At 43.9% G+C, this 10,516-nt stretch overlaps 1 long non-coding RNA gene across 2 annotated transcripts in view; it reads left to right on the forward strand.

Annotated features, from left to right (window-relative positions):
- Positions 1-10,233, forward strand: part of LOC134957012 (uncharacterized) — a 202,346-nt gene extending 192,113 nt beyond the window's left edge. For both annotated transcript variants that reach the window (XR_010186386.1, XR_010186387.1), the window contains exon 5: positions 9,980-10,233. This is a non-coding gene — a long non-coding RNA (uncharacterized LOC134957012). The remainder of the gene's footprint in view (positions 1-9,979) is intronic.
- Positions 10,234-10,516: the final 283 nt, after the last annotated feature.

The following is a 10,516-nucleotide window of genomic DNA, read 5'->3' on the forward strand; positions in this document are numbered from 1 at the left end:
TTCTCATATAGGGAATCTCCTGTGTTTATGTTATTTTGATTTTGGTCTTGTGGACTATTTCCATTTTTATCTATTTTATTGTTCTAAGAAGTTTTTTAGTAATAAAAAAATCATCATCTTTCTGGCGGGATTTTCCATTTTATTGAACGCCCGGGAGCCATCAGTGTGGGGGTATCGGAGGTCAAGGACAGAAGTCGGGACCAAAAAGATACCTTTCAATGCACATAGGGCTTGATATAAAGGTAAGCCTGGTGCAGATGGGAGACCTATCATAAAGTTGATGTGATTTGGTGTATTGAGAAGTTATCCATATAACAAACATTGGGGGAGGTCCAGAATAGAAGCAAGGACCCAAAGATACCTTTCAACGCACATAGGGCCAATTATAAAGGTCAGTCTCCTAAAAATTGGGACTTAAAGGATCGATTGAGAATAAGGGGACTCACTAATTCGTTTTCTCTTTGAGGAAAAAGAAACTATACGGACTGGAGATTGTGTATAGCAGCGCTGGGAGATCGCCTCTTTTTGTTATATTGTGACTAGAAAGGAGTGGTGCTCCTCATTTGGTGGTTTGCCGAGCTGCAGCTAGGGCGCAAGTTACTGTTACACATTTTTTTTTTACTTGTCTATTTTGCACCATTGTTATTGTGTCTTGCTGCCCAGAATCATGTTTGCACATAGAGTGAATAGGAAAGCTCAGGTGGAGAAATTATTCAATGAAAGCGATAATATTGAATTGGTGGATGATGACTTGGATAGCGCTATGCGCAAATTGGAGAAATTACTCATAAGAGAGAGTAAAATATGGTGGGAGGTGGCTTTCTTAGAAAAGTATTGCACAGAAGGCCTTACGCCTAAGGGTTTGAAAATTATCAAAGTACCCTCGTTTAATAATGAGTCAGATGCATTTATGAAGGAATGGCAAAAGATCCTAGATGGATGTTCCTACTCACTCATGCAGTTAATTATTAGGGAAAAAGGTAATACCCTTAAAGAGTTAGAAGAGGAAATTGGATCCCTAAGATCTTTGGTGGAACCATACTCTGAATCAGAGGATTATAAGGAATTGGAAGGAGGGATCATTAAGAAGATAGAAAAAATTGAAAAGGACATTAAAAACAAAAAGCAAAGGAAGTACTTTAGGGATATTGATGAATGTAAAAAGATTAAAGAAGGTCTACCCAGGGATACTAGAAGGGAAGAAAATAACATCCAAGCTAACTATGAAAAGCCATTAGAGCAGAGGACCAGGAGAATTAATCCAAAAGTAGGAGGGAGACCAAATAGGTGGATAGATAAAGGCTCCAGACAATATAGGGATAGATGGAATAATGAGAACAGAGAGAGTAATCAATCCAAAAGTTTGGCCGATAAAAGGACATACTCTAGAAGGGAGGAAGTAAATCCCTCTGGAAATAGGAAGGATATGGATATATATAGGCAGAGATACACATATAGAGAGAAGGAATTCAGGGACTCTAGGGAAGAGGTAGAACAAGATTCCCCTAGGAATAACTCGCATTTTTTAGGGAGAGGTCAGAGGACAAACGGAAGATGGAGGTAAAACCCCCTAAAAAACGTGGTAAAAGAGGAGGGAAAATGAGAACACTAAACTCCAAAAGAAGATGTAAGATGAGAAAGCCTTTGACATCTAACGATACACCATCAAATAGGAAGGTAGAAGGGGAGAAATGCCCCATGTCCAATCCTAGTATTAATAATGTCACCAGAGTCCACAATCTAAGTGATTACCAACTAACAGCACACGAGATCAGCATCCTTGAGAAGGGTTTAAAATTTGCTCCCTCGAATCGATGTGACAAATTCAGTGTGTTTGTAGATGTGGAGAGATTCATCAGACGTCTCACCCTAAAAAGGTTTTTTGCTGAGAAACCGGAACAGGAGGTTTCCCAGACTGAGGGCCATTTTAAATTAAAACGTAAGTCCACCTTCTATCCGAAACATAAAAAGGGCAGCTTCGTGGAGGCATTTGAAAAAGCTGTAAAAAATGATCTAGACAGCATTGTATTAAAACCTAATAGAAGAATGAACCTGACAAAAGCTGAGCGTGGGGCTATCAAATCTTTAAGAGGAAACAGTAACATAGTCATTAAACCCGCGGATAAGGGGGGCAGTGTGGTTGTTATGAACGTAGAAGATTATAATATGGAGGTATTCAGACAACTGCAAGATGGAGAAACATATAAAAAACTTAGAACAAATCCAGGTGAAGGTATTATTGATAAACTTAAAACCTTCTTGGCACTATATCCAAAGGGATTATAGAGGAGGATGATATGAAATATATAACCATAGACAATCCCTCTATACCAGTGTTATATATACTCCCTAAAGTACATAAGAACAAGGAGAAACCTCCAGGACGCCCCATAGTGGCGGGAACAGATTCATGCCTCTCCAATTTATCACTGGTTTTAGATAAGATATTACAGCCTATGGTGCAATCCACTCGTTCTTACCTTAAAGATACTATCAATATTATAAACAAATTAATGAACGTTAAATGGGAACCTGGATTCTTAATGGTTACAGCGGACGTACAGTCGCTGTACACCATTATAGAACATAAACATGGTCTGGAAGCCACAGAGTTTTTTCTCAACAGAGATATGGTAGACATAAATAAAAAAGAATTCATTCTGGATGGCATTTCTCTCATTTTGAAAAATATTTTTTTTTGGTTCCATGATGCTTTTTATTACCAGCTCACAGGAACAGCCATGGGCACCAGGCTGGCACCCAGCTATGCCAATCTTTTTATGGCCCACTGGGAAGAACAAGCAGTATGGGGGAGCCATCAGCTGGGTGCCGGTCTGGTGTCCTGGCATCGGTATATTGACGATGTTATTTTTGTATGGGGTGGTGGCCGGAGTTCTTTGGACACCTTTTGCACACACCTTAATGACAATCAATATAACATAAAATTCACATTTGAAATAAGTGAAGTTGAAGTAAATTTTTTGGATTTGAAGGTATATATTGAGGATGGTATTATTAAAACTAGTAACCACATGAAAAGTACTGATTGCAACTCTTTCATAGATTTCACTAGTAATCATCATCATAATTGGCTGCGGAGTATTCCTGTTAGTCAATTCCATCGTATTCGACGGAATTGTACAGACATACAGGAATATGAACAGCATGCCAATATTTTACAGGAACAATTCCAAGAAAAGGGTTATGATTCAGAAATAATAAAAAAAGCAAGAGATAAAGGTTCTAGCATAAATAGGGAGGCATATCTGGATGGTAATAGCAGTGGTAAACGTAGATTAAGTACTAACAATAGAGGAATAGCGTTTATCATGGATTTCAACAGCCAATATAAACAAGTTGAAAAAATCCTTAAACAACATTGGGATATTCTTACTAGAGATCCGATGTTAAAAGATCATATATCGGATCGACCTAGCTTTACATATAGAAAGGCTAGAAATTTAAAAGACAATATTGTCAGTAGCGTTCTGGTGGCCCCAAGAATGAAAACCAGGGTCAAATATAAAGGCTTTTATAGGTGCGGCATGTGCATAATGTGCCGTAACTGCAAAGGAAAAGGAAATAAGATAATAGAATATAGATCAACGCAAACTAATATGGTATATCCCATTAGGGAATTTTTGACTTGTTCCACAACAAATTGTGTATATTTATTGGAGTGTTCTTGTGGCTCACAATACGTGGGACGTACCACAAGAGCACTCAAAGTACGCATGGCGGAGCATGTCCGCAATATTAAAAAAGGATTGGACACACATAGTGTCTCATCACACTTCAAGAATGTACACAATTGTAATATTAATCATTTAGTGGATTTTTGCGCGATTGTGGGTATTCCACCTAATTGGCGCAAAAAGGATGACGATATAAGATTGGCTAGGGCGGAAATGAGAAAGATCTATGAATTGAAGACACTATATCCGAATGGTCATAACATGGATTTTGAAACCAAGTGGTTTCTATAAACCCATATATAACATGTTGCAGATTGAGACCTTTATTACATATCCTTTATATGGAGTTTTATTGTTCGATGTAATGAGGGTATATGGTGATGAATAGATGCACATATCGAGATTAATAGAATTAGCATTTATAAAGTGATAAGCTGATTGCTAACTGTCAATATATTTATGCTTGTCCATATCTCTTTACATATATCCGGGTACGGATGAGTGAGATATGATGGTGCGATACACAGTGAATGGAAAGAACTTCCGGGGTTGCGTTCCAACAACCGGAAGTCGGCCGCACCACATGACGGGAACTTCCGTCTTTGAGAGACTCGCTGACGAAGGGATTGGAGACGGGACGTCTCCATGGCAACACATGCAAACAGGAAAGACGTCAGCGGAAACCAGTAAAAACCGGTGATTTCGGCAGTCAGATCAAGTGTAAATCATGGACGCTAATACCCAGGATGGGAGGCAAACCTCTTGTATAATGTTGACCGCATGGATCCATTCCTTTTTTTGCATGTAACCAATTTAGACACAGAATGTAATTTTATGGATATGTTTTAGTATAACGCAGTATATGGATATTGCATTTAACTGATATGTATATGTACTATATATAAATATAGGTTTTTAGGCTGTATTTGTATTGAATATGTATTAATTCTGATGGTGGAACCTGATTGGCTGAGGAGGATATGAAACATAGCCAGAGGGGTATAAAGAGACCAGGGGGGTCACTTCCACCATGCACCCTGAGGAAGGATTTGTTATCCGAAACGCGTTGGTGAATTACACAGGAGGACCCTAGGCTGAACCACACCACGTATGTTGGTACTAGTATTTTTTTGGCAAGGATTGTTGCAACCTAAAAATTATTTTTCCTTGTTCCATCTGAAGGGTACCAGTGGAAGTGGCCTCACCTTTTCTCATATAGGGAATCTCCTGTGTTTATGTTATTTTGATTTTGGTCTTGTGGACTATTTCCATTTTTATCTATTTTATTGTTCTAAGAAGTTTTTTAGTAATAAAAAAATCATCATCTTTCTGGCGGGATTTTCCATTTTATTGAACGCCCGGGAGCCATCAGTGTGGGGGTATCGGAGGTCAAGGACAGAAGTCGGGACCAAAAAGATACCTTTCAATGCACATAGGGCTTGATATAAAGGTAAGCCTGGTGCAGATGGGAGACCTATCATAAAGTTGATGTGATTTGGTGTATTGAGAAGTTATCCATATAACAAACATTGGGGGAGGTCCAGAATAGAAGCAAGGACCCAAAGATACCTTTCAACGCACATAGGGCCAATTATAAAGGTCAGTCTCCTAAAAATTGGGACTTAAAGGATCGATTGAGAATAAGGGGACTCACTAATTCGTTTTCTCTTTGAGGAAAAAGAAACTATACGGACTGGAGATTGTGTATAGCAGCGCTGGGAGATCGCCTCTTTTTGTTATATTGTGACTAGAAAGGAGTGGTGCTCCTCATTTGGTGGTTTGCCGAGCTGCAGCTAGGGCGCAAGTTACTGTTACACATTTTTTTTTACTATTCTTCTGTTCTGTGTCCAGAATCATGCCAAAGAACAGCAGACGCGTCGTAGGAATCAGCTGCGACTTTGGGATATTCAGAATCCAGCCGTGCTGTTGTAGCACTTCCCGAGATAGTGCTACTCCGACTAACAACTGCTCCTTGGACCTCGCCTTTATAAGGAGTTCGTCCAAGTACGGGATAATTATAACTCCCTTCTTTCGAAGGAGTATCATCATTTCGGCCATTACTTTGGTAAATACCCTCGGTGCCGTGGACAGACCAAACGGCATCGTCTGGAATTGGTAATGACAGTCCTGTACCACAAACCTGAGGTACTCCTGGTGAGGCGGGTAAATGGGGACATGTAGGTAAGCATCCTTGATGTCCAGGGACACCATAAAATCCCCCTCTTCCAGGCTTGCAATAACCGCCCTGAGCAATTCCATTTTGAACTTGAACTTCCTCACATAAGTGTTCAAGGATTTCAAATTTAGAATGGGTCTCACCGAACCGTCTGGTTTCGGTACCACAAACATTGTGGAATAGTAACCCCATACCTGTTGAAGGAGGGGAACTTTGATTATCACCTGCTGAAGGTACAGTTTGTGAATTGCCGCCAGTACTACCTCCCTTTCCTTGGGAGCAGCTGGCAAGGCTGATTTGAGGTAACGGCGAGGGGGAGACGCCTCGAACTCCAGCTTGTATCCCTGAGATACCACTTGTAGAACCCAGAGATCCACCTGTGAGCGAACCCACTGGTCGCTGAAGTTCCGGAGACGCGTCCCCACCGCACCTGGCTCCACCTGTGGAGCCCCAGCGTCATGCGGTGGACTTAGTGGAAGCAGGAGAGGATTTTTGTTCCTGGGAACTGGCTGTCTGGTGCAGCTTTTTCCCTCTACCCCTGCCTCTGGGCAGAAAGGACGCGCCTCTGACCCGCTTGCCTTTCTGAGGCCGAAAGGACTGTTCTTGATACTACTGTGCTTTCTTAGGCTGTGAGGGAACCTGAGGTAAAAAAGTCGACTTCCCAGCTGTTGCTGTGGATACGAGGTCCGAGAGACCGTCCCCAAACAATTCCTCACCCTTATAAGGCAAAACCTCCATGTGCCTTTTAGAATCAGCATCACCTGTCCACTGCCGAGTCCATAATACTCTCCTGGCAGAAATGGACATTGCATTAATTCTAGATGCCAGCCGGCAAATGTCCCTCTGTGCATCCCTCATATATAAGACGACGTCTTTAATATGCTCTATGGTTAGCAAAATAGTATCCCTGTCAAGGGAATCAATGTTATCTGACAGGGTATCAGACCAAGCAGCTGCAGCACTACACATCCATGCTGAAGCAATTGCAGGTCTCAGTATAGTACCTGAGTGTGTATACACAGACTTCAGGGTAGCCTCCTGCTTTCTATCTGCAGGCTCCTTTAAGGCGGCCGTATCCTGAGACGGCAGTGCCACCTTTTTTGATAAGCGTGTGAGCGCCTTGTCCACCCTAGGGGATGTTTCCCAACGTAACCTGTCCGTTGGAAAGGGTACGCCATTAGTAACCTCTTAGAAATCACTAATTTCATATCTGGGGAACACCACGCTTCTTCACACAATTCATTTAACTCATCAGATGGGGGAAAAGTCACTGGCTGCTTTTTCTCCCCAAACATAATACCCTTTTTAGTGGTAACCGGGTTAATGTCAGAAATGTGCAACACATTTTTCATTGCCGTAATCATGCATCGGATGGCCCTTGTGGACTGTACATTTGTCTCATCCTCGTCTACACTGGAGTCAGACTCCGTGTCGACATCTGTGTCTGCCATCTGAGGTAGCGGGCGTTTTTGAGCCCCTGATGGCCTCTGAGACGCCTGGGCAGGCGCGGGCTGAGATGCCGGCTGTCCCAAAGCTGTTACGTCATCGAACCTTTTATGCAAGGAGTTGACACTGTCGGTTAATACCTTCCACATATCCATCCACTCTGGTGTCGGCCCCGCAGGGGGCGACATCACACTTATCGGCTCCTGCTCCGCCTCCACGTTAGCGTCCTCATCAAACATGTCGACACAGCCGTACCGACACACCGCACACACACAGGGAATGCTCTGACTGAGGACAGGACCCCACAAAGTCCTTTGGGGAGACAGAGAGAGAGTATGCCAGCACACACCAGAGCGCTATATAACAGAGGGATTTACACTAACACAAAGTGAATTTTCCCCCAATAGCTGCTTATATCACCTTTTGCGCCTAAATTTATGTGCCCCCCCTCTCTTTTTTACCCTTCTTGTAGTGTATACTGCAGGGGAGAGCCTGGGGAGCGTCCTTCCAGCGGAGCTGTGAAGAAAAAATGGCGCCGGTGTGCTGAGGGAGATAGCCCCGCCCCCTCCGCGGCGGGCTTCTCCCGCTTTTTTAATAATGTTAATGGCGGGGGATCAGGCACATATACAGTTTATAACTGTATTATGTGCACATTTGCCAAAAGGTATACTTATTGCAGCCCAGGGCGCCCCCCCCCCCCCCCAGCGCCCTGCACCCACCAGTGACCGGAGCGTGTGGTGTGCTGTGGGAGCAATGGCGCACAGCTGCAGTGCTGTGCGCTACCTTATTGAAGACCGGAGTCTTCAGCCGCCGATTTTCTCCTGGTTCTTCCATCTTCTTGCTCTGCAAGGGGGACGGCGGCGCGGCTCCGGGAACGGACGATCGAGGTCGGGCCCTGTGTTCGATCCCTCTGGAGCTAATGGTGTCCAGTAGCCTTAGAAGCACAAGCTAGCTGCAAGCAGGTAGGTTTGCTTCTCTCCCCTCAGTCCCTCGTAGCAGTGAGTCTGTTGCCAGCAGATCTCACTGAAAATAAAAAACCTAACAAATACTTTCTTTTCTAGTAAGCTCAGGAGAGCCCACTAGGTGCATCCAGCTCAGGCCGGGCACAGATTCTAACTGAGGTCTGGAGGAGGGGCATAGAGGGAGGAGCCAGTGCACACCAGATATAGTACCTAATCTTTCTTTTAAGAGTGCCCAGTCTCCTGCGGAGCCCGTCTATTCCCCATGGTCCTTACGGAGTACCCAGCATCCACTAGGACGTCAGAGAAACATAGAAATTGTGGCGTACTCTATAGGACATATAGAGGAAGGACATACACTTTTGGGGGCTGCGAGATGTAGTAAATACTGTAATACAGAAAAACAGGAAGGGTGGGGAGAGCATGATACAGAACATACAGATCGGGGGAAGAACAATACAGATCGGGGGAGATAGTGAAATGGCTGACATTTACAGTATATCAATGAACTGGGGGCAGGTGTACAAAGCCTGGGAGAGTGATAAAGTGGAGAGAGATAAACTAACAACCAATCAGCTCCTAGTTGTCATTTTTCAAACACAGCCTGTAACATGGCAGTTAGGAGCTGATTGGCTGGTACTTTACCTCTCTCCACTTTATCACTCTGCAGGGCTTAATACATCTCCCCCATAAAATAACCAAATGATGAAATGGTACAGAATGGTATAAATGATGTGAATTGGAGCTGTAACAAGTGACTGTTTCCCTATCTTTACATATAATAAAGGTGACATAGTCCTTTCCCTAGAGTCCTTCTCCTTACCGCTCAGGGGGCCTGATTCAGATGCGGTCGCAGAGCTGCTGTTGCACCAAGTGGCTCAATGCTTTTTCACTGTGCATGCGTGTAAGCTGCACTGCGCACTAAATGAAATCAAGCTCACATAGAGGATCCCATCGCAATGTGATTGACAGGAAGTCAGCGTTTGAGGTGGTAACGGGGGTGGCTAACTGTATACAGGCGTGTCAGGTCCGTTCAAACGCCGTTCTATGTGCGTGCTTAAATTACCCATTGTGACCTGTGTTGCTGCTGGAGAGACCCCTGTGTCTAGGAGACTTGCTCAGCCTACAACTGCTCAGACTCACGATGCAACTGTGAACGGCAAGATTGGAGCAGCGATCGCTTCAACAACCACAACTGAATCAGGCCCACAATTACACCATTATATTTTACTATTTTATCACATTTAACAACTAGGGAGTCAGTTTAATTAGGTGCGAGTTTGTCTTACAACAGCCGCACTTTCCAGTAGCCCCATAGGCTGAATCTGACCATGCAGGGTGTGAGTTTGGATGCTGTTGAAACGTCGCAGCAATGGTAACTCGTACCTAATTGGATTGACCCCTAAATGTTAGCAATTTATAGCTTTTATTATTTACTGGTCAAATTTATTTTCTGAAGGTACCCACTAATTACTATAAGAGAGAACTTATACCCCCAATGTGTGTATTGTATAAAAACAATGGGCCCTTTGGGATAATTGTCCTTATTTTAGGTATTTTCCATGTCCTCAGTAGTTAGAGTAACATATTTACATAGAGAGATTTTTCTCTCTACACAACCACACCACTGTTTGCAGTTTGTCTCTCTGCTTGTTCATCCACTAACAATGATTTTTCATCTCTTCCTCTTCGTCTACACGCAGTTGGTGATCCCTGAATAGCTGCCCTGGGAGAAGAGCTGTGGACACATGCTCCGAATGTTGGGACATATGCATTACCTATTAGGAGATGCGGTAAAGATGCCGGCTGTCGGGTTTACGGCAGTCAGAATACTGACACTGGGATCTGGACACTTTTCAGAATCCCGACGTTGGATCTCCGAATGGGCAAGGATACCGACGCCCGTACCCCCACGATCATAGGTTTAGAGCTGGGCAAGGGGGGACAGGTTTATGCATCAGGCACGGGGGGGAAGGGGGGTGGTTAGGCTGCGAGAGGGTTAGGTTTGCGCGTCAGGCGGGGCAGTTAGGTTTAGGCATCAGGCAGGGGGTTAGGGTTAGGCTGCAGATGGAGGGAGGTTAGGGTTAGGCTGCGGATAGGGTGGGTTAGGCACCCATGGGGGAGGTAAGGCTGCGTGGGAGGGAGGGTTATGTTTAGACATCATGCGGGAGGCTTAGGTTTAGGCATTAGGTGGGGGGGTTAAGTTTAGGCTGCGGGTGGGCGAAGCTTAGGGTTAGGCA

This window comes from Pseudophryne corroboree, chromosome 9, assembly GCF_028390025.1.
Source record: "Pseudophryne corroboree isolate aPseCor3 chromosome 9, aPseCor3.hap2, whole genome shotgun sequence".
Lineage (NCBI taxonomy): Eukaryota > Metazoa > Chordata > Amphibia > Anura > Myobatrachidae > Pseudophryne > Pseudophryne corroboree.